This window comes from Falco punctatus (genome assembly GCF_963210335.1).
Source record: "Falco punctatus genome assembly, chromosome: 6".
Classification (NCBI taxonomy): Eukaryota; Metazoa; Chordata; class Aves; order Falconiformes; family Falconidae; genus Falco; species Falco punctatus.
Window position 1 is genome coordinate 20247226 of NC_137585.1, and position 25673 is coordinate 20272898.

The following is a 25673-nucleotide window of genomic DNA, read 5'->3' on the forward strand; positions in this document are numbered from 1 at the left end:
CTGAAACAACACTCCCAGTGATGCAGGTGTGCTGCGATGGGCAGAAGAGGGTGACATCCTGCCTAATAGTGTGACAGCACATGGGAATGGCATTGAGAACACCAGTCACACAGAGATGTGGTGAAGGAGGAAGCTTAACCCACTGCAGCACTCCACTGAGGGGGTAAGGATGAGATTTAATTATCTGGCTGTGATGAATAACGATCAAATTCCTATAAGACTGGCATTGCAGTGACTTCAATGAATTTAAGTCTGAGCTGCTGCCCTGCCTTGGCCCCATGCCAGTCCCAATTTATTCCTTACTCCTCCAATAGTGCTTGTGCCATCCCACAGCAAAACAGAGAAGATCTTGTGCAAAAAAAAGAAAAAAAATCATTGCCAGTTTTGTTGCTGAAATAAATTTCAGCTGGATCAGTCCAATGATCTTGTTCACATTACAGATGATAATGTCAACACAAAGGAGGATCTGTGGCTAGGGATGGGTTTCCCCCTTTTATTGATAGGCCCCTGGGATGTGGGTTTAAAGTGAACGTGAAAACGTGCACACCAAGGGAAAAACAAAGGTACCTATTAAGAACTAGGTGGTCTGGAAAACCCTTCCTGCACAGCTTGTGTTTTCAAGGGCTAAGCTAGCTGCCTTGCGCAAGATGATTGAAGGTTCTCAGTCACATGAGATCAGGATAGACATGAAGACACCAGAGAATGTCCAGAAGAAGGCAGCAGCTGGACTGTGGGCTCATTTGTCTCATGCCAGAGAGAACGAGCCTGTCACTGTCTTGAAGAGTGCAAGGAAACCCATCCAACAGAGTTTCTGGCAAGGAAATAAGACATGCTTTGAGCACAGGTATTCCATCTGCTTACTTGAGGAAAGAGTCAAGTCTGAACACGTATGACTAGCCCGAGGCTGAGCAAGCTGCGTGGGTGTGCTGGGGGGTTGCTGTGTTTGAGGAAGGATTATGCGACACTGAGAACCAGCTGGTTCTACTCACACAGCTTTTATAGACTTGTTCTGTTTTCTCCAGGTTACAAGGCTGTTTTGCAGCCTGGGTTATTGACATCAGCATATCACATACATTCAGCCTTGAATTTTTCCTGACAATGTTTTTATGCACCTGTGAGTTAGTAGCATATACAAGCACAAAGAAACAACGGTGAAAAAAGCTTTAATTTCCACCATGAGAACAGATGAAAGCATGGACCCTGAGGAAAGGTTAAGTGATGAAAGCACTTGAATCAGAGATATTTGAGATGAACTGCAATCTCCAAATACATAAAAACTAACCTCAAAAAAAAAAAAAAAAAAAAAAAAAAAAAAAAAGAGTGTTTTGTGTTTTTTTTTCTTTTGTAACAGGGCAAGAAGTAATGAGCTTAAATTACTGGACAGGACAGTTAAGCATTGACACAATGGTAACACTTGTGAACAGTGAAACACGGGACTAGCTTACCAAAAGAGACTGAGAACTCTTCTTTGAGAATAGGTTAGACAATCCTGCTGTGGGTGATTTAGACTATCTGGAAGGAACAGCGAGGAGGATGATTTCTAGGATTCCCAGGTAAACATCAATGTAGAATAGAATCATAGAATCATTTCGATCGGAAAAGACTTTTGAGATCAAGCCCAACAGTTAACCCAGCACTGCCAAGTCCACCATTAAACCATGTTCCTAAGCAACAATCTACAGGTTTTTTTAAACACCTCCAGATACGGTGATTCCACCACCTCCCTGGGCAGCCTGTTCCAATGCTTGACCACCCTTTCAGTGGAGAATTTTTTCCCTGCTATCCAATCTAAACCACCCCTGGAGGTAACCTGAGGCCATTTCCTCTTGTCCTGTCGCTTGTTATCTGAATAGGGGTCTTTAAAACTGAAGCATGGACAGCATCTCACTGCAGCTGATACCCTGGCATAAAGCACAGCCAACTTCAGCTTGTGGTGAGGACTTTTTTCATTGCAACTTTAGACACTCCATAGCTCTGCCTCATTTCTGCCATACTGAAACAATCTTGCTATCTTGCCTCAAAATATAGGAAAGGTTGATGAACTGTGGGCAAGAGCTACAAGGTTCAATTTCACTAGACAAACCGGTAAGTGATATTCTGTACCCAATAGTTCAAATAAAATAACACAGCCTGTAGACAGATGGGGACTACTCAGAGCACTTTTCTCCCGCCAAAGTCGATTACCTTTGGTCCATCCCTAAACGGTCCAAATTTACATTCAAAATAGCAATGTAGTTATTTGGTACAAGACTGAATTAATGCCAACAATTAAGTATGATTCATAAAAGAATCAAAACTTTATGGATAACGAAACCACATCAACACTTCAGGGGATGTATATTTTACAAGGAATTTAAAATGCCATACTACAGAGCTTCTTGCTACTTTCTCTTGATTAGCTGATAGAGTTGCTTTCAGATAATCAGGGCATAGTGAGCTATTGAATTTCCCTGGCATGGCTGACACTCTGTTTAATATGCTTATTTTGGTTGGTTTTACATCATGATATTAACACATTTGCCATCAACTTTTTGATAAAAAAGCTTTGACAAAAAAAGTAATTTTTATTTATGGTTCATTAGCTGAAAACCAGTTTCCAGTTAGGTCTAAGGCTGTATGATAAGTTAGTAAAACTGGCTTTCCCAGCTACTTAGGTGCACAACATTTCAAACACCTAGGAGAAAAAGAAGATCAACACTGCAGACTGAAAGAGTAGACAAGTTTCCTAATACCCCAAACAATTTCCAAGATAGAGTTAATTCCATTTTCTGTAAACCACTGTAAAATGTTGTTGTATTACTATAAATAAATTTAAAGCAGACAGCAAAATTGTTCAATAAACTTAAGAGCTTCTAAACTAAGGTAGCAACACATTATCATTTCCCTCTTAAGAAACAGATGCATTTGTTTTAAGATCAGATGGTATATATGGCACCAAGTGTGATGGTTGGAGAATTCATCTATTAGGCTATGAAGCTGCCAGTTATTGTAAGCTTTCTTGGTGTACTTGTATTTGCATCCACTTGTGACATCCACTTACCCTCTGTCCTGAGGCTGAGGAAAAAAACTAGAAGGGAATGATTAACCAACTTCTTAAACTTTAGTAATAGTCCAGTCAAAGGAAGGCCTATCAAACACAGGGCCCAAATGCTGCAAACCAGTTTCAATAACTGCGATTCACTGGAAGCAGGACTCCTGTGGACTATGCTGGGATTTGTTCCACTGCAGAACCTAGTCAGGGTCACTTGGCCATTTTAAAAAAAATGACATCAGAAGCAGAAAGTTGACAGAAGGAATGAGACAATCAAGGAAAAAGAAAAACCAGTAAAGAAATACGTATTCTGGCCTTTTTGCTTCATTTAGTTCTTGTCTAGTCCTAATTAAATGTCATCATATTAGAAATCTGCAAAAATCTGTGTTGTGTATCTCAGCTGTGTCGCATCTATGACAGAAAACACAATGCTCAAAAGGTGAACAAAAAATATCTTATGAAGCATACATGTTAGGTGAGGGAAAGGCTTGAATCACAAAGATCATCATCTTTAACAGAGTCTATAGTCATAGCTACTTAACAGGCACTGCTGGAGCTGGCCTAACACAAGGGAAACCGAAGACTAAACAGATCATGGAACAAGCATGCCGAGGAATGTCTTACAGGCAAAGCAAAGAATGAGTGGCTTTACTTTGTTCAAAATACTAATTATTGGTAACATAACATGAATTCTGAACATATTTGTCTGACAGGAGTAGTTTTCTCAATTCCTTAACTATAAAGAAACTTTTTTTTTTTGGGGGGGTGGTGGGGGGAACAACCAAAACCCCATACTTATCCAGTAAATGCCTCCATTTAACAAAGCAGCCTCTCCTGAAGCATGTGACCATTGAGAGAAGGGGAGGAAAAAAAAGAAAAAAGGTAAACTATTTGCAAGTCCTATGCTTTCTGTAATTGTTGATGAATGCCTGATTTCAAGAAAGCCCTCATTGTTGCACATTACTTCTTATCTCATTCACCAGCTACAGTTTTCACAAAACAAAAAGCCCCAAACCAAACAACTCACAAAACACCCACAGGTTATTCTGATGAGAACAAATTATTGCCATTTTTTTCTACGACACTAATATCCCTTCCAAACCCAAAGAAGGTACTATTTTGATATGTTTTATGGGAATGGTGCTGCTACAAGAATTTCCATACATTTCCCTTCTGGCTCCAAAACAACTTTCCTGGAATCAGCACAATACAGACATAACATGACTGATATTCTTATTTTACAGGAATCAGCTGCCACATCTAAAACCAGATGATAATATACTTGGACACAGATGAAGAAAAATCTGAGAGAAGTCTTTCCATTCTTTTAACTAATGCATATTTAAAAAAAAAAAAAAAAAAGGAAGAAGTAACAATATTGAGTGCAGATATTCACCTCAGAGTGGATGGGGAGTTACTGTGAGAGTAAAGCAAAAAATATTGATACAGATAATATTTTCCAAATGTAGAAGCAAAAGCAAAATATGTTATCTTCTAAAGAATTCACAGTGCTATGGACAGACTGAGTAACTTTTGTACATTTTGGGGAATAAGTTTTAACATGACAGATTAAAATATATGCAAAGACATATTTTTGGAAGTGGATCTCTGTTCTGCCAGGGAAAAGCAATGGATATGTATTTTCAACAGAGTTTGGATATTGTAACTTGTACTTGTCAAAATGCAAATTAGTCTCCTTGATAATCAGAAAACTAAGGGGAAAATCTAACTCTACAGAGCAAAAAGTATACCAAATTTAGAATTATTTGAAAAAGTAAGCAGCAGCCAATAATTACATTGAGTAGACTAATGATAAATGAGTTCTCTGCGCCTAAAACTTTCCCAAATATTCAGAATCCATTCTGTATACCTAAGAAGTTTGACAATGAAGGCAAATTAAATTACATCTATCTTTGAGAGATGACTCTTGTTTGCTAGAAGCAGACACATTACAGGCAGCCAGGTAATTCACAGAAACAACGCTGCCATGGTCAGGCACTGTCAAGAGCCTGACTCTTCTGATAAAGACCAGGTGAGCCACAAACAGTATTATTCTTCCTCTGCAAACACGTAGCTTTTATATCACTTCTTTTTACAAATAATTATCCAAGCTAACATTAAGTCTTTTCTGTTTTAAGCAAGCTCTGGAGACTCAAATTCTGTTGTTATTATGGTCAGCATTTCTTAGTGTAAAAGCTTTTGTAAGTGAAGTGTTTGAAAATGTATTTGGCTATACTGAAATTGTTTTAATTGTGAAAATAATTACATATCTGATATTGCAAATTGTATATGGTTCTTTTAACATTTATTTTGGTAACATACCTCCTTCCAGGCTGTGGAATAACAGAATAGGGAGCAGCAGAAGCTTGTGCTGTACTGATGTTAAGAAGTGGTTGTAAATACCCTTCTATAGTAAGCAACTACTTGTGAGTAAAATTCTTAGTACTGTGTTTGGATAACAGGAAGAAAAGGCTTGTGATTTATTCTTACCAGTACTCTGAATCACAATCACCATTTCAAAGGAGCATGTTGTGGTATATTATTATACCAGCAATAATTATTATAATTTGCATTCCTATAAAATCTTTCTTACTGGAGGATTCATAAGTGCCTGTAATTTACATGCAGCCTGCAGACTTCTTTTTTGCACTCCTAGGCCTGACAAAAAGGAGGAGAAATATCAACAGTGATAACAATGGAAGTGAATTCCAGCTCAAGACTATAGTCTGGCACTGGATTCCATAGGTGTTAGCAATGCATTCCTATGTTGGGTTAGCAATAACCCACTGTTTAGGCTCAGCTTGGTTATTTTGAGTGAAAAATGTCTGAAAATGAGAGTTAGGGAGTCCTCATACTTTATCCAGGCAAAGAGAACTGTAACAAGCAGGTCACTGTAAAGTAAATGAGTAAGCTGCTTAGATTTCACTGTTCCTTTGGAAATGGGTGTACATCTTATATCTGCTGCCCTAGAACTGAATGTAGTTGGTAAAGTAAAAGGTAAGAAAGAATAAATAATTGGCTATGTGCTGTATCTTCCATTAAATAATATTTTAAAGAAAAGTATTTTCTGTATGGAAAATTAGATTGTTTATCAAAATTAACCAACACATTAAGATAATGTGAATGTGTATGCTAAATGCACATTGTTCTCAAGATCCTTCTGTGTGGATCCAACTGTTTTATATTTTAAGAAGGTACAGTTCAATCCTGGAAAGGAGAACATTTCTAACACGAAATCATAAGAAGAGCAAGCAGTTCTTTAATTTTAATTTGATTATGAACATAGTGGCCTGGATAAAAGTCTGAATAGGCAATTAAATGAAGAAAAAAATATTCCCCAAAACTATGGGTTATTCCATCTAAAGGTTGCCTACTCAAAAAAACAAACAAAAACCCCAAACCCAATCCAACAAAAAACCAAATCGAACCCCCAAAACATCCGACGTTCAATATAAATGAAAAGTGTATTCAGACTCTGTTAGCTAAACCAGTCTTTGCTGAAAAAGATTATAAGAACTTTATGAAGACAGGAAAAATTTTTGAAGTGATTATATCAATCACACTGTCAGTGCTACAGTTGCTCATTTCCATTAGGGTCAAACACACTCAACTCTGAGTAATATCTTAGTCCTCCAATATTTCAATTAATTTGGAAAAATTGAAAACTTGTGTTTCAGTAGCATAAACTGAACTTTTAAACTGGACACCCATAGTAATATGCATCCAGGTAAGGTAGTCAAGGCAAAACCTGAAAATCCATAAGAAATAATACACTTTTCTGGTTAACTTTAACTGAATTAATAGATTACATGTTAAAACCATGCTGAGAAAGAGCTCCCTGAGCTAACATTAATACTAATCCTGGAACACACAATAATGTATGCTGCCTAAAGACAACAAAAAGAGATTTTTTTATTTTTATTTTTTCAGTTACAGTTCCTACTTACATTACTCAGAAGCAACTCCAACTCTGAAACACAGAACCAAATCCTGAAGAATTTTAGCAATACTTGGATTTGTGTTTCCACATTTTCATAATCTGCCAAATCAAAAGCTTGCAGACACTGCCACTCGACTGTGGATCCTATTAAATTCTGATCTGAACTCATATGTAACTCTCCATTATCAAGACCAAACCTTCCAGAAATGTGTAATTATCCTGATATTCAGAAAGGAAATAAAATCGTGTGTCTGTTTTTAAGCAACGTAACAGGAAATTGCTAGGGGCTAGTCCACCATTAGTTTGATTTTCTCTTCATCCAGGAATACTCTTGATTGCTTTAGTGCATGGACTGTATTTAATCACACATTTTCACACGAACAATTTACAAGCTAATAATTTTAGAAAGTACTTCACTTATGAGATTTATAATATCTAGTCAATGATGAATGCTGAACATCCAAGAAAAGGGTATGATGTCTTATTTGACTGTCAATAGCCTGAAGTTTCTTTATTCTTGTTTGGAAAGTAATTGCAAAATCACAATTTAAAAGCTAAATTCTAGTTCCTATTCTATCCAAATAATTTCACTCTTCCATAGCTAAAAAAACATCCTGCTTGTCCCAGTTTGGTGCTCTCATCTGCAGCTGGAGAAGCAAGAGCAGGATGTAGCAGGCATAACCACATCTCTGCGGTCCCAGATCAGGACACTTCAAATTATAGTAATAGCATAAAATCAGAAATGAGGTACCCTGGAAGCAACTTGTCTCATTACCGCACAGTGACAATTAGGGCTGCTTCAGAGTTACAATAGGGCTTGATGTTGCCTGCTGCTGTAAGTGGCTAGGCCATTGTCACCCTCCTTTGCCACCATAGCTTCTGTGCACCAGCCAGCTTCACACAGCCCTACGGTAAATAGAGCTGGCGTTAATGCACAGGTACAGAGACAGCAATACCCCACAATGGCAACAGCTGACTAGAGAAGATGTAGTGAAATTCTGTTTTGGGAGGTAGAAGAAAGGACGCTTATTTCTGACATGCTTAAAACAGATGCATTTTACAAAGCTTTCAGTGTTTTCATTTTTTTCCTTTGTGCAAATGTAGCTGAAAATGCTTTGAAGATCATTTTTGTTGTAAATACACTGAATGAAGGGCATACGGATCATTCTTAATGTTTACAATGCGCATGAACATATTAAAAATACAGAAATATCTGAACAGAAACTCCTAAAAATGCTGTTAATGCCCATGTACTTTCACAAGAAAATCTGCTTAACTGAAATTTCTGTACAATTATATTAATACTAATGTGGTTTTCTACACTCTGACTCACTTCACATTTGACTCATTTTCAGTTGTCTGTTTGTAGTGGATTGTTATTTACTCAACCTGAGTATCTTAATTTAAAACTTATTTTCAATTCAGCACAATTTAAAACTACTTATTCATGTCATTAATAACAAGAAGAAAATGATAAGACAAAGACAACTGGCCTAACAGCCCCATAAATTGGATCCAATTTACAAAGAGAGAAGCAAAACTTAATGAAGTAATTTCAAGAAGTTTAAAAAACTTGAAATCCTAGTTTTCTTCTAATAAGAATGAAGCATGAAACTGTGCCTTTCAAACAATATTTTTTTTTTGTTTGAGTCCACCAATATTGACAGCTCTTATCAACTGTGGTGTTTTGGCTTAAGGAACATGCACCAGCACTTGCTTAGTCATGTATTATAATTTATTTTTGTGTGTGTGTATATATCTCTATCTAACATAGAAATCCTTAGAGACATTTGTGTAAGAGGCAGTTTTCCTGCACCCAGCACTCATGTGAACAAACTGAGAAGAAGGAACGCATTTGCTTGAAGAGTACCAGTAGCACAAAACCAGGTTCTGACTCTTCCACTTGACCCACCTCTGTATCTCTAGGGGCTGGGTGTATTGCCACTGACTCAGTTAGTGTATGTTGGTAAAAGCACCAAGTCAGTGTTGCAGTATTGCAAATGTATGCAAATTTACAAAGACTGTTTATGTACTTGACCTGTGTATTTTAGTAGACAGAAGTCTTTTTAAAAACCTTCTTGTACTTATTTGTATAAATTACATAATTTTTCATTTCTGTTGATGCAGTAGGATATGCAACAGGTAACTATTTACAGCTTAGTGTAATTACAATAAATTCAGTATTTTAATTTAAGCTATGGAAAGTTCATTGTATGCTCTGCATATCCAAACTATGTGAATGAGAAAACCAAAATACTAATTTTATGGGTCTAATTCTGTCCAGCTGAAATTTAAATATCTTTTTGAAACAAACAGAAGAGGATAGTCACCAATAATAACAGTAAGAGAGCAATAAGCTTCCTTATCATCATAACTGGCAGAAAGGGGTTTACAATTTGACAGGTATCTGCCAAGAATAAAGTCTTATTTGTCATTTTAAAAACAAATACAGTAAAGACTCATCCCACTACATGAAGCCTAAGAAAGTAAATCATAGTTTATATTGGCCAAGTGAATATACTGTTTTGTTTTGGTTTTTTTAACTGTAAAAGAACAATTTATTAGTGAATTGAACACTCCAGGATTTCATTATTAAAAAAATAAAATTATGTCACAGAAAAGCGAACATACTCAGGACATGCCTAAATGACGTTGTATAATCTACTACACTTCTTTTGCTTTTGCTATGCTAAACTTTGTTCCATCTAGAAGTTCTGGTGTACCAGCTCCAATCTTTCCTCACTGCCTTCTGTATCTCTCTGCAGCTTTCTGTGTCCAGACCCTCAGCCGCCCATTGCCCATCAGTGTACTTCACCCCCTTGCTGCTTTGCTGGAGAATGCACACCCAAGCCACCCGACCTGAGCTCTCAGAGTTCATTTGAATCTCAAAGTATAATAAAGTTGAATAGGAACCGGACTAGAAATTTGGATCCATAAGGGCTTTGAATGTTCCCTAGATACAAGCGCTTTAAGGGTAAGATTGATATGGCTGCATGAGTTGCCTTAGAATCAGGAAGCAAACAAACAAAAGAAAAAACACACACAATCCAAAAGTGTTTTTTTAAAGAAAAAAAACCAACAAAGCCCTTAGCCAGTTGAGTTAAAACGTAATCCTTTCTCTCTCTCAGCAGTAGAATTTCTATGGATGCAGTATACAAAATGTTTCTCTAGATAGAAAGAAGTTTTTCTGTATTAAATATTTACACAAAATTGCAATCTCACTTGGTTGAAGTAATTGGTGGGCAGGGGCAGAATTCAAACTGTAGGGAGTACTATAGGGAAAGAAAAGGAAATTTGTCAAAAGTCATTTAATAGAACTGGACTGTAAGATAGAAGGTCTCTATGGTGCCCATCCTTTCCATATAGAATAAAATTTTAAAATAGCTTTTATTTTATGAAAACTAAAAGGGGTTTCTGCTGAAATATGTAATATATAAATGACATCTATACCTTTGAAACTATTTTAGAACATGAACTTTGAATTATTTTGATTTGAACCTTTAGCAAATATTAAGTTTTATGTTCAAAGTGATTTTTGAAGCAGAAAAATCCAATAAAAAACCTAATTGCATCAGGTTCCAGATCTCAGTCTTGATTTCTAACATGCTTCATAGTATATCTGTCGCACATCAATCATTTAGAGCTATGTAAGACTGCTCACTTGACAAACTCGCCCACTTATGTTACCGGACAATCTCCTGTGGCATCTGTATGTCATGTTAACTGTCCTGCAGATGAAATCTTCAGCCACACATAAATTAGGTTACCTAGTAGGCACTTGACATGAACCAAAGCAGGTGTCATACTGTAAGGTATTCTAACTTTGCTGTATACTTGTCACACCCACTTATTACCTCTAGCCCTACACTTAATCTTTTGAGGTCTTCTAGGCTGGAACCATTTTTTTCCTGCATGAGAACTCATCTAACGGGGCTTCAGCTTCTCGGTTTTGTTTTAGATCATATCACATGTTACAAGCAACTTCATATGAAACTAGTACAACTGTTGCAAACTTAAAGCAAGCTCACCTCAGAGCATGGAACAGATTCAACAAAACGGATAAAAGAGAAGCAACTTTGCCAGGAACCACTTTGCCTCCAAAGTGTCTGCCTCAAAATGAAGAGGTATTTCAGCAGGTCAGCAATTAGGGGAAAGCACGTGGAAACCTTCATCTACATCTATCAAAACAACAAGCATAAGCACACAGCCTCATGGCTTCCCCAAAGAAAAATACGTGAAACAAAGCATGAGAAAAGACGACCAAGATGACTAGCCACAAATTAACCTTTTCTTCTTTCTCCTGAAAAATAGCAACATGGCTGAAGCATGACCAGAAATCTCCATGTATCATTGCTTTCTTGAGATTGCTTTGAACAGGAACCACATTCATTAGCTTGGCACAACCAATGCAAATCAACTCAGATGTCTCCAAAGGACATGTTCTTAACAACTAGATTTAGCTAAAGCCACATGACTCAGTTGCAAAGATCTCAATAATTTTAGTTTGTTCACCTGCTTGAGACTAACAATCTTTTCCTGCTCTCTCCACTCACCTGGGGATTTCCACCCACCATGTACATATCAACAGTATGCAATTGTGAACGCATTACAGCAACTCCTGCTTACTTTTAAAACTGCAGAAACCAAAACACTCAGGATAATTCAACCTGAGTTTAGAGTTGCTACATGACAATGCCAAGATTACACTCACAATAGCCAAAAGTTTTCAAAGCCAAATCAGAGACTTTAGGAATTCCCTGTGGCTGTTTTCTCAGGCTTTCTTTTTATGTGGCTTGGAACACCTCCTGATCAATTATCAAGTTATATTATCAACCCAATTTGTAAAACCTCTTGAGCTTCTATGTAACTCTAAGTTACATTCAGAAAGTACATTTTGATCCACCTCCCCCCAGGCTAAGTGAAGGTTCAGACCTATGGCTAGGGAATTAACTTTATGTCTACCTCACATGTGAGTTAGTAAAGTAATACTGAAAACGTTGTGCTTCCACATACACTTAGCACACAAAGTAAAAGGCCCCTTCTAATTGTTGAGTTTTGTCTTTTTCTAAAGAAGACAGGGACCAGAATGCCTTCCAAGAATGGTTTTTGTCCAAGCTGTCCTCTGTCATAGCAGAACTGAGGTCTCCTATGCTGACACAATGGTGCCATTGCTATTATCAAGATAACATTGTTGTCATTAAGCAGGAAAAAGATGTAAGAGAAGTATTCTCAATATTGCACTTGAAAAAAAGTGGACTAGATAAGAATAGCCATACTGGTTCAGACCAAAAGTCCATCTGAACATGGATCCTGCAGCAATCAGCAGTTTTAAGCAGCTGAGGAAAGGCTACATCATACTTCCAATAAGCATTCTCCTATCTCTGTTTCAGCTTGTTCCCTGAACTTTATGTCTTCTAAACACTTATGCAGGCTTCCCTTGACACAAACGTCTCACATTTGCATCCTTTTTCATGGAGTTCCACAGGTTTTTTCTCAATTTCCTGAGGAACTACCCTATTTTGTTTTGAGATGATCTCCTATTAGGTCCACTCAGTTGGAAAGGATGATAAACAACCTATATGTATCAACTATCTTGATATTACTGTCAACCTCCATGTTGGTGATCTTCAAATGGTATCTTTTTCAGGGTTGAGAAGTCTAAATTACTCAGTCATTCTTCATGCACATGCTGTATAATCAATATCCCTGCTGCCTTTTTTGAACCCACTTTAGTTCTACAATGCCCCTTTTGATATGAAGGAAAAGAAATATACTCATTACTAAAAAGTGTGGATGAACCATGCATTTACATGTTGGCACAGTGAAGTCTTTCATTTTGGTCAACAACAAGAAGTGAGAAGAAAAGCAAAGGCTTGAAGAATTAAAAGATCATATGAAGCAGGACAGAGGTAGAAGTAATGCCACATATCCCAGCTTCCAGGCTAGTACTATAAGCACTACAGTAAACTGAGCAAGACCCCCATTGGTTTCGGGTGTTTTCATAATTCTTGAAAACACTCATGCAATAGTTCCTGAGTTTTTCTTGGAAAGAGAGTAAAGGAGCTTTCCTCCTTCTCAAGAGAAGCTTAAATGCTTGGGTTGCCCCAGATGAAACTTTCAGATAAACATGATACTTTTTTGGTTTTATTGAAATACATGGGTTTGGAGCAAGGTGTTTTTCTTGAACAGGACTGAACCCATAGGAAATTCACCTGTCTACTAACAAATCAAATAACATTATAGCAGCTTGGTCAACATGGCTCTGTTTCAATAAGCCATGAATTTTGCTTTCCTAACGGGAGTCTTTGCTGCCCAAAGGAAGCCTCATCACTAAGGAAAGTGCACACACAGACAACAGGAGGAGGTCCAAGTGGTCAGGTTTAAGAAGTCAAAAATAGGGGGCAGGTGGAGGGGGGAGTTAAAATAAGGCATACGCCATCTTCCCTCTTATTGCTGGTTTCTAAATCTACTCGAGACTACTGGAGGTAGTTTACTCCAGTTTACTATAAAAGAACAGTTTATCAAAGACATTTAATCATATACACATGGACCAGTGACTTTCTGGTTGAGCTAAATCCTTACAGAAGGACCATGGAAGGGAGTTTCTTGCAATCTCAGATTTCTGTGGTGTCCATTTGAACCTGTTGGACTGAATGATTTGTGTATAAGTGTACTGAACAACTTGTATTTAAAGACTGGCGAAACAGTTGGACAAAGCCCTTTCATCCAGCCCATTAGTTCCTGACATGTACTGAACAGGAGTGTGCACCTCATGATGAATAACACATGTGTAACATCAGCAATCAGCTGAGTATTCCAGGAATGTATGCAACAGTCATGTTAATAAACATTATTATGTCAACTCAATCTAAAGTTTCACAGAAGCTGTAGAGCATTAACAAAATATCTGTCTATTTTCTGGAAGCAAGGAACAGGCTAATACTAGTCCCTAAAACTGTGCAAGTACAAAATATATGCTGCCCCAGTCAGGCTACCAAAGGGTCCTAGAATCAACATAGTATCACTTCTGTGGTTCCCAAACAATGGATTATGTTTATTTACAAAGGACAACTTTAAACCAAAATTCAAGCCAAGCACATTGCCATATGGAGTTGGAACATGTTTGGAAAAAGCTTTAATAAAGTTTATTAAACTGAAACACCTTGAGAAGTAGTACAGTCTCATGCTTCCCGGTTTCAGTAATTTTTTTGCATTTAAATACACAATAATAATTACATAGTAAAATAGTAGAGATTTCAGCTTACCCTATTTTGTGAAATACACATTCTACACTAAAATTCTTGTTGTAAGTAAAATAGGAACTACCTATGTTACTAAAGTTCACTGAACAGTGTTTCCCATTACTTACAACACTACTAAACTAACCGTTCTGGTTGAAACTTTCCAGGCTCATTTTCTTCCTCAGACAGATATTTTGTTTTAGTTAAACAGAAAGGAAGATGTAAGGCTTCTGCCAAACCAGTCCAATCATTTGTAAAATCTAGAGCAGAAAAAAAATAAGACTTATTAAACTTTTTAAGAACAATTTACTTACCTTTTTCCAAGAAGGAGAGAACATTCTTATACTTGGGAGCAGCAATTCTGACACAGAAGGAGAACAGCTATTTACAATGGTCTTTTATTCATCCTCTGAAAATTCACCAAATTTGGCCAGGTTATAACCATCTAAAAACTCAAGGTGAATACAAGCTCAAAAGAGATTTATTTCATTTTCCCAAATCAGCTTCTTAAAGACTCACTCTCCACTAGATATGTTCCAGGTGAGGGACATGAGTGCACTGCTGCTGCTTCATTCACCTCACCTGAAAGCTCTGGATCTTTGGCAACCACTTTGTTGTCCCTCAGAGCCTGATTTGATTGCTGAGTTAAACCTGATGTAAAAAGAGAGGAATGAAAACTGAGGCAAACGGATCAAGGAAGGGATTGAGACTAAAGAGGAAAACAACATCTGGATATTAGGTTGTAAATTTAGGAACTAATCAGACCACGAATGGCTCAGTAAAGAGACTCTGACTGAGACAGAGAAGAATGGGAATAGTAGTTGTGGGAGAAAATGAAATGAATTAAAGATGGATGAAGGGAAGTTGGAATTTACTGGATAAATAAACTGAGGCATAGTAGTAATTCTCATATATGGCCATTCATGTTCAGTAAAGATTAATGCAAACTGTAACAGGTACAGAGAAAGTCCTTCAGAATGAGCAAGGAAATAGAAAGTCTATTTTAAATGATAACAGCAAAATCTTGAATTGTTTAGGCTAGAAAAAAGTTATTTTAAGGGATATGTCTGTACATACTTTGCTATTAATAGCTATTAAAGCTATAGGACAAATTGAAATGTGAGTGTATATACCAGGCAGAAATAAATGTAGCCTATAAATTATTCAGTGCTAACTGCTGGAAAGAAGAAATCCTGGAACAGCCTTTCAAATGGATCAGATAGGATAAAAAGGAAGGTATGTGTAACGTGAGGGTTTGATAACTGGGTATTGGTATAAGTGACTCTGAAAGGCATAACATTTCCTAGGAGAAAAAAAAAAAGTAAAAGTGAGGCAGATTGATATGCACAGGAATAATACTGAAAAGCAGGAGAACAGAGGACAGGTCAGTTATGTGCTAACTGCAGTTCAAAAAAAGTGTATTTACTCTATGAGGCCGGAGAACAGTGACAGGAATCAGTGAAGAGCAAGGTGGACACTCATAACCTCTGGAGAAAGGATTGTGACATGCAGAGATTGAAGATTTTTTAAGCAGGTATTCTGACAAGAGAAAGCCTGAATCTCTGCTGGCTGTAGAGCTGTGCATCTTCCTCCAGAATTAAGACATGGAGGCAAAGTAGGAGGAAAAATAAGATAAGTAGTCACATGTAATGCTAGAGAGGCATGCAGCACATTCAGAATTTTTCTGAGAAATTTCTAGGGGAAAGGCAAGAAAGTGGCATCTAACTCAGAGACAGGACAACTTTGCTAATGAGCAAAATAACAATAATAGTTGCTGAAACTGGATCTGACTGCTGCTCCTAAAATTCAAAGTCTAGCACTGAATTAAAGTACACTGAGAATAAAAATGCAAAGTCGTATAAGTACACATTAAAGTATAAATCTTCCAAATGTCTCAGATTTCAAGCATCCCTTTGCTGAGATAGTTAAAGGCTCAGTTTATAATTTGCCAGTGAACAAACAGCATCCCCTAGAGAGGCTGGTATTTTTTGTTGATGTTAAAATTCATTAATAAATATAGCTTAATCATTCCAGTTCAATTTTTCGTGTTATATACCTAGTCTTACACCACTACATGAGTGACTTCTAGTGTGTAACTTTGTGTATGTGTGCATATATATAGACATGTATGTATATACATTTATTTTGTCACTAGGCACCTAGAATGACTCCAATTTGAAACAAATGAAATTATGTTCTAGAACTATGGTAGGAAATATCTTAAGCCTAGCAGCTATTGATTTAGATAGCAGCTTTATCTGCTGAATGGATGAAGGAAGTGGGAGTGGTTAATAAGTGAGTAAATGTGAACTCTGTCCTGAAACACACAAATGAACACCCTTCCAGCTTTCCATTATCACAAAGACCTAGAGCACATATACTCAGCTTAACTCTTTTTGTCTTTCAGAGTATTCACATTCAGACCGGCACAATGAAATCACGAGCGTGCAGCACCATACCATGTTCTACCCGTCCTCTGGCTATGCATCATTTATTAAATACCAAAGAGCTGAAAATGCAGTTGGTATTTTACATTACATAAAAACACAGAGCTGTTTCCTTTATCAAGTGCTTAAAATCCATGCTGGGCAAATGATCATCAAACAGGATCATTTCAACTATAGAAAGACCCCAGTGATCAAGATACCAGCAATGCAGAACAGGACAGACTTTTGATGCAAACTTTGAAGAGGGAGACAGGGTTGTTGCAAAAGAAACGGGAGAAAACATGGAAGTGGGAAATAGTGTGAGAAAAGCAGAAAATTACCAATGAGATGAAAGAGTAGAGGAGCCTAAGGAATGGAGGACAGGAGATAGGAGGCAGGCACAGCAGAGATGCAGGCAAAGAAATTACTGTAAAGAGCCTTCAGGATGGGGACAAGGAATTTGTGTGCAGCGAAAGAACATAGATGCAACCAGCAAAGAGCTGCAAGTGAGCTGTGGAAATGTGTCAATGGGAATAGCCTAGTGAAATGTAATCCTTCTGCCAAGGGTACTTGGCAGGAAAAAGGGTCAGAATTACATATCTATATTTCCTTTTTAAATTACCAGCACTGTTAGTTAAAAACTCCACCCAGCTTACAGGAAATACTAAACACCTTTCCTTGAGTGTACAAACAGAGCTCAGACACTCTGTATGTATACCTACAATTTTATTAAGGGGAAAGGATCACAGCATTTATCCTCAGATCAGCTCTGTGTTTGTACAAATATTAAGTAAAACTTTCCTTCTTTTCAGCTGTCATTTGTTTCCCAAGAAGACTTGCTAGCTAGGCTGGTGGGCTTGTCAAAAGTCAACCATTCTTTCCATAGCCCTTGATACTGCCTTCCTCCTCTGCTGCACTTCCTTCATGGATTGCGGACAGATGCTAATGGACTCCTTCATTTAGGCACAAATGTTCACCTGCAACTTGTAACATCATTGTTCTATGGCCATATTAGAGCTGCTACATTGGCACCCCCTCTCGATGTCATTTCTCAGACACCATGTCACCAGCCTGCTGCCCCTGTACTCCTCTGGTTCAGTCCTAGTGCAATGCCACCTGCCACTATTGTCTCAGCTGGATGACGGGTATTGCCAGTGCAAAGGTGCATTGCACACAGTTGCTTTTTCCAGCACGCCAAGAGGCAATAAACAGGTTTATTGCATGACTAAAGGGCATTCAACGCAATGCATCCTGCCTGTGGTGTGTGGCAGTGCTTGCTTTTTTGAGTCCAGGCGACTATCAGAAGGCAATGACCTTGAATGCCTCAAATGGTCCTTCTCCTTCTGCTCCTGGATTTTACTGTACAGGATCACCCTAGCTTGCCTCTACGGTCCTAAAATGAGAGAAGTTTCTTCTCAGGTACTCTCTCTGAGGGAACTTATTCTGAGTCTTACTCAGCACAGATTCTGGAAAGAATAATTTGTTCCTCCTCTGTTTCTTTTTTGGAAGCCTTTCTTAGGAGGAAGTTCTGTACCAAAGACTGTTTTTCTTCTGGTAGAGGCAGGCTGTCTTGTAACACAAATTAAAGTCTACGCTGCAGAATATCTTTTACAAACACTTGAAATCAAAACAAAAAGAAAAAAAATAAAGTGCCGTGTGCTTCACTGTCAGCACAAATAAAAGTCCCACAGTCTCACAGTTATGATTTGGCAATCAGATTCATGTGCAGTATGAGATCCAGAAGGAGCAAAAAGACCAAACCATAATACCTTTCTTAATCCCCACAAATCTTAAAAGACTGTACTAATCCTGTACCAGTGGCTGGGCTCCTGAATGACTGGGGAGTCAGAAATGAGGAGAACAGCCTTCATGATGGTTCGTAGAGTTCATAGATGCCTGTAGTCTGAGAAGAGCTGTTTTCTGGGTTTGCTGCACTTTTCTGTATTTATTTTTAGGCAGGCAGGGAGAACTGTGATAGTTTACATCCCATCTAATCAGGAACTTCTTTCTGCAGGTACAGCAAGTACTTAGGCTGTGCAGGGCCTGAAAGACTCTTTTCTTTCTTATCCGTACAATTTTAATCATTAGCAATCAGCATCAGTAAGTCATTAGCAATCCAGTCAGTATTCATATTCATTTTTGCCAAGTGTTTGGTTGTGATTAGATGATATCTTGAGCATTTTTGTATGTACATTTTTTTTTGTTCCAGATGATTGTGTGCCATAACCCATCCTAGCTCTTCAACGGTATTACCAATGCACAGGGGGCTGCTCTGAATACTGCATTCAATGGATCATCATGGATCCTGCATTGAAAGTTGGCTGGAGAGACATACAGCAGGCAGAAGTTTGGATCTGATTACAACTGATGTGGGTGGCCAATTTAGAAAGCCAGATCTATATCCCAGAACTGAACAAGATCGGGCTTCAGGGAATTTCAGATTTGGCCATTGCACAGTCTCCCAGCATCAGTCAGAAAGGTTGCTGAGCTTTGCTTGAGTTCTTCCCTTTCACTCTAGAAAGATTTCTCAGCATTGAAATATTAGATATAAATTCAACCAGAAGCAGCACAGGCAAAGAGAACCTGCAAGCATAGCTACAGAGACTTCCAGTGCAAAAGCTGAACTTACAGTCTGTCGTTATGAATCGTTGCTTAATAAACAACTTATGGAAGAGATCAGACTGAGGCAGCCCAGAACTACTCTGATGATTGGCAAGTTCACAGCACACTAAATGTTAAGTTGAAGGAAACACAACAGTGTTATCTAAAACACACAAGGGGCATGAACTGATATGGATAATGGCAAATAGACTGTATAAATCATCTTAAGAAGATGTTATTAAAAGCCAACAGTTCTACACTGCCAATGAAAAGTGAGATACAGTGTTGTTTGCCATTCCCTTTCAATTGGACTACAATGGAAACTACTTGTTTCCCTACTCTTTCCCTTGACATTAATAACAGAGGTTTCACCAGGGCAAAACAGCTTACAAATGATGCTGGTAGTCACAGCATAGCACTGATTTCTTAGCTGAGCCCACACATCTGAGTGGTAATACTCCCTACCTTACAACTGAACATGAACGACAAGAGAAGATGAGCAGCAACTTGCCCACTGCATGCTGCTGGAAGGAGTAGCAGTTCTCATTTGGAGCTGAGGCTTTCTTGGGTGCTCTACCTTCCCCAAAAGCTCTGAAATCAGTATTGTGATACTAACATCTTATTTCTCCTCACTCTTGTCTTCTTGCTATTAGAGGAAATTCTTAACATCTTCCCCCTCATCATATCTCCGCAAGGAGAAAGGTATGCATTGTAGGAGCCAGGTAGTGTTTGGACCTGACTGTTATATGTTACTTATGTTACTGTAAAAGAAAGAGAGAGAGAGAGAGAGAGAGAGGTAGAGACATTTTTGTTCCAAAGACTTTGCAGAATTTTATATTTTCTTCAACAGCCATAGGAATAGAAGAGATTCAGTCCTTTGCCACTGCTTCTGGAAAATGGCAATGAAGCAAGAGACACTGTTCCCCAGTTTTCCCTGTCTTTTATGTCCTTATGAAACTTGGCTCTCTAGGGTTCAGGTCACGTTTACATAACGTATAAAACCCTGGCATTGACTACCATTTCATAAGTAACTCAGTACCATTGACTGGACAAAAACAGGTGTACAAGTTCCAAGAAAAAAGAGAGTGTTTCCAGGAACTGGAAACAATTCTTATTCAAAGTCTAATATAGAAGTCTAGGTCTGTTCACTTTCATTCATCCTCTAGAGCAAATACAATCAGCATTACTCTTTTCTTACAGTGACACAAACAAGTATGAATTGATTGACATTAGTAGAGCTACTTCTATTGTAAGATTCAAATAAAATCCAGCCTATGCTCTTGAAGTATAATAAATTGCTCCTTATTTTAGGCTAGGACATAGCTACAGGATATCAATTATCATCTGTGACATGTGAATTTTAACAATTAGTATTTACATAAATACAGTTCTCCCATTTTATGACTGACACACAGCAACAGTACAGCTAACAGCAAGAGATTAATTTCCTGTTCTCTCAACCAGAAGTCAATTGCTATAGGAAAAAGAAATGCTACATCTGAGAGGGGTGTGCAGAGAAGAAAAAGTGTGGTTTTTTTCTGTTGGTTTGTTGTTTTTTAAAAACGAGCTAAACCAAAATGTGATTCCTGTTCTGTTCATGGATTTTTTTTAATAAACTGCCGCTGATGCTGCTGGCACCTTGCTTCTGTTACTGACATGAGCCCTTCCAGCTTCCAACTGTGCTGGTGTTTTCTCTTGGGAAGGAATATGGCCTGCAAGAGTTCCGTTAGCCTAAAAGAGAAACATCTGCTTGGAGTATGGAGCAATCTATTGGCCGAACTTAGCAGTAGGTTAACTGCAGCTGGTCAACTCTGCCCTATCTTGTGTGCGTCATGGAGATCAAAATGAATTAACGTTTACTGTTTTTTAGTGAATTCTTAAAAGGAGATATGATTCAGATTAAAAAGATGATTATGTTGGCCATTTTCCTTTAATATAGCATTGAGTTACAAGAGTACATTTTCCAGAAAGACAATACTGTTGAACTATGAGGAAGGAACAGGCAAGTTGTTATTGCTTTTTTTACTAGATGTGGAATTCTAAGTGTCTGTATCCAAAACCAGGCTAGAAAATTGCCAGGGTGGGACTACTTGAATGTTGTTTTGGCTCTAAAGCATGCTGGTGGCCACTGGTTGTAGCACTAAAAAATAACATTGCCAGTAAATCAAGAAAACTCTGTTCACGTAATTTGGAATTGCCTCCACATCATGAGGTGCTTAATAGGTTCTGTTCCATATAAAAAACCCCTATGGAACAGTCTCTGCTTCCTATGAAATATTAGTCAGGCTCAAATGTGTTTTTTCAGGGACATTCTTTCTTACTTAATGGTAGAGGTAGCCCTTAAAGTACCAGCTACGTAGATCCTCAATTTTTAATTCCATAATTCATAATTCACAAATGTGTTATTCAAATTTGTAACAGTGAAAGTTGCTAAAAAAACAGCTCTGTGAAAAAATGGCTCAATTCATTGCCCTGTTACATTGCTTTAACTCCACCAGTTACACCAGTGTGTACAACCCAGACTGGTAAATCTCATTTTACCTACTTAACTTAGGTTGTTTTAACATAACTAACTGGCAAACCTTAACAATTCTGGCTATGTCTGTGGTACATTGATAAAGTAAGTTGTTTTAATAAGGATAAAAAAGAGTACAGAGACAAAAAAACCCCTTTTGTACCTGCAGGTTTGCTCTGCACTGGTTATCTGTGTGGCTTATGCTGCAACACATACAGAGCCATATTTGTTTTGCTACATATGTATGCTTTTATAAGGTGTTTTGGGATCCATTGGTATGGAAAAAATATTACTACCTGCATGGCTTTTTTCCAAAACTTACAGGAGAAATAAATTCCTTGTGGACAGAAAATGTGAATTTCCATATACTGTCATCAAAATCCAGGTTTTGTTTATATAGATCTCCAAGGATTTTCTCACTTCTTCCTCCTTGTAGATGTATATAACAGCATGTTATCTCAGGCCTGCCATGCACAACTGTCACACCCAAATCAGTCTTCCCTAATTCTATGTCAAATGACACAAAGAATAGAGCACTAAAACCAAGTTCCCTCTTCTTGTCACCCTGTAAACATTACAGGCCCACTAAGAGCAGCAACAGGAGTATAATAAACTAGGAATGCAAACACACACACATTTTACAGAAGAAAATTTTATACACAGAAAATGCAATCAAAATAACCTGTTATAAAAAGACACTTTGTGAGTCAATCCAGTAGAGACAAGGAAAGCTCTCTGATCAGTGGTGGAAGGAAAGACCAGCACTTACATTCATATTTTTCTTGCTGCTACTGGTGTCAGGAAAAAAAAAAGTATCACTTTGACATTGTTTTTCAGATTAATATTAGTCTATTGTAATTTTCTTAAATATTATTTTTAGCAGATTGAAAGTTGTAACACCCTTACCACCTGCTTTAAACTCAATACTTGGATGGCTTAGTGCCAAACCCTCAAACATCGATCAGTTGACTACAAGATATGCTTTACAGTCTTCAATTTCAGAACCTCAGTTAAAGCTCTTTTGATTATATTTCAGGTTCCAGTGCATTTGCTCAGGCCTGTCAGCATTATATTATATGTTTTAGACCCAATCTTTTAATTTGATTCGATCTCTCCTTAAAACATTTTTTATTTCTTGTATTTTGTCAAGCATACAGATGGTTCCAATTAATATCTACTTTAGTTTATCTTAAAAAAGCCAGTATACTGCTGTTGAGGAGTTTGTTAAAAAACATACCGTATCACTGATGTTCTGTTCATTGTGTGAGTCCCTTGTCCATCTCGTAAGCTTCAAACTACGCCACAGGTGCATTGGATGATAACCATCCTTGCATTTTCCCTGGATTTGTGAATGACTTAAGGCACAAACTTCTGGACACAGGATATAACTCTGTTCTTTGGCCTGTATCAGGAGACTGGTATTAATTCTAAGTAGGATAAATGTAAACTAAGATTAAAAAAACAAACAAACCAACAACAAAAAAAAAACAAACAACCCCCCTCCAAAAGATCCCAAAACCACAGTAGAACTAGCATGCTTTAGTAAAATAAAATTATTTTTGCTAGTATTATCTTGGTACAGGGAGCAATTTCGTATTATCCAGCTGGAAGAAGCAATTGCTTTTCTGTAACAAGGGTAACCCTAACACTGAAAATATTTGGAAGTAAATTTCCATTGTAATGAGTATTCCATGAGTAATGTGGTATTTGAATTTGGAATTTGGTTGCCTTTTTTCTTCTCTTCTACAATGCAATCCAACCCATCCAATCCGGTGGATATCAGAGAGGACACTCTCACAGACTACAGTAAAAAATAGTTTCCCCCTCTAGAGACTCCAGCAATAACGACCTAATAGTTTTTGCTCAGCATGCATGTAAGCAAACTCTGGCTGTCAATTTAGATGTCGTCCAAATGAAAAGTGAGTGAAGAATTCTGTCAAATTCAGTTTGGCTTTATTCTCTCAATTTTTTATTTTTTTAACTCTTCAGAATCATGAACAGAACATCAGAAGCTACTTTGTAAAAAAATCAACAAGGCTCCAAAATTTGTCTCAGATAAAACAGTTTTAATTCCTATCATCAAGCTTTCTACTTGTACCTTCAACTGTGTTTTTCTAGACCAGTTAAAGCACTATTGTCCCCACTTTATGCAGATATGGAGTGCTGTGCAGAGAGTTGCCCAAGTCCTCACACAAAACTGCCTTCAGGACTGAGAACACAGGTGGTAAAACTCAACTTTTCTCCAAGAAACATTTCTCTACTGTTAATAGAATTTTGACAATTGGCATCATGAACCAGTCTTGATTTCATTTCCTGTTGGAAAAACACATGCAAATCATGCTACTAGCAAAAGTTCTTGGAAAATTAATAAAACCATAAATCAAATAAACTCCTTAAAAACAAACTGAGAAAAATCCTAGGAAGATTAAAAAAGCACGAGTTTGCGGGGAAAAAAAAAACTTCTGAGAACAGTAGGTACCTTTTGTTTCTGCATCAAATTGTTTATAACCAGAAATGAATATCAGAGAATATGATTATTGGATGTTGGATGTGGTGCTCACACTCATGGGATGCCATGCTCTGGCAGGCAAGGCTACATAGTGGCCGGAAAGTGTCAGTGCAGCATGGATGCTAGCAAGCATGAGCGTGAGTAGAGTGCAGAGTTGTTCATGTACTCCCAGAGACACATGACACCTGCATTGGATCATACTAATCTTGTGTGGAGCACCTAGACCCAAGCAAGCTTGGGAGTGCTGTGGCATGCTGGAGTCACCTTGACTGCAAAGTAAACGTAAGGGGTGAGAGGGTCACAGAAGTCAGCTTGATGATAATGACTTGGAGCACTTGGTAAGCAAAATAATCTGGTCTGTCTAGGAGGTCATTCTGAAGTACTTTGTGAAAACATGATGCACACTTCACTCGGGATAATATTAGGTGCATGGGTGGGATTCCCTGCAGAATTTTTTCAGAGCTGATGTTGCATTAAGCTGTTTATTTATAAACATCACAATTAGACAACAGCCATCTTGAAAAAGAGGTTTGGATGTAGATAAATACTTGTATTTCTAGCGCCAAAGAGAATCAACTCATTTCTGTAAGAATAGGGTCTGGCACCTAGAAATCCTGCACATAAACAGAACGTAAAATCCATGGCCTGTCAAGTCCAAAGCTATTTCTTGCAAAGATACTTAAGCTTTGTGAAAAGAAGACTATTTTTAAAAGGTGCGTTCAGATACAAAAATTTAGATTATTATCTTAGTAACCAAAGGATTGAGTATTTTTGAAGCTCAGACCACTTTACTGTTATGTTTGTAATTCTAGTGCCTTAAATTTTATAAATTTTTGCAATATCAGAGGATTTCATTCTGCACTAAAACTGTTTAAAGTTTAAAGAGTTACACCTTTTCATCTTTGACTAAATATCACAAATTCCATTGGTGCATGAATATTATAAAAATGCACACTGCACAAACACAAGTAGGCAGGATACTCCCAAAACAAACTGTTACTTCCTGATCATAAAATAACAAAGAAGTCAAAGGATAAATGTAAAATGTGGACTACATAGTGGTAATGACAGTATTCACTGCAGATTACTCTCTCTCATCTTGATTACCATTTTGATTACATGAGTAGTCTCAGCAATTCAATTAATTTTGACACATTGTGAGGCAAAATATATTCACATGACTCACAGTGGCAGAATTTCACCACAAGGATATGAGGCAAAATACGCAGTAGTCAGTGGAAAGATTGCAGTTGGCTTTAATGGGCTTTGGGCTGGGTCTGTAACCTGTTCAGCATATTCACTGGCATGAGCCAACTTCAGTCAACGTTGTAAAGACTCTTTGCCTTTGGAAGTGCTGTAGGCATAGATCTAAAACCCACTTCTGATTAACATAAAAGATGAAGACCTTAC

At 37.6% G+C, this 25673-nt stretch overlaps 1 long non-coding RNA gene across 1 annotated transcript in view; it reads right to left on the minus strand.

Annotated features, from left to right (window-relative positions):
* Nucleotides 1-25673, minus strand: part of LOC308065325 — a 65885-nt gene that overhangs the window by 27624 nt on the left and 12588 nt on the right. The window contains exon 2 of the long non-coding RNA XR_013928738.1: nt 1-24067. This exon is cut by the window's left edge and continues 27624 nt beyond it. This is a non-coding gene — a long non-coding RNA (uncharacterized lncRNA). The remainder of the gene's footprint in view (nt 24068-25673) is intronic.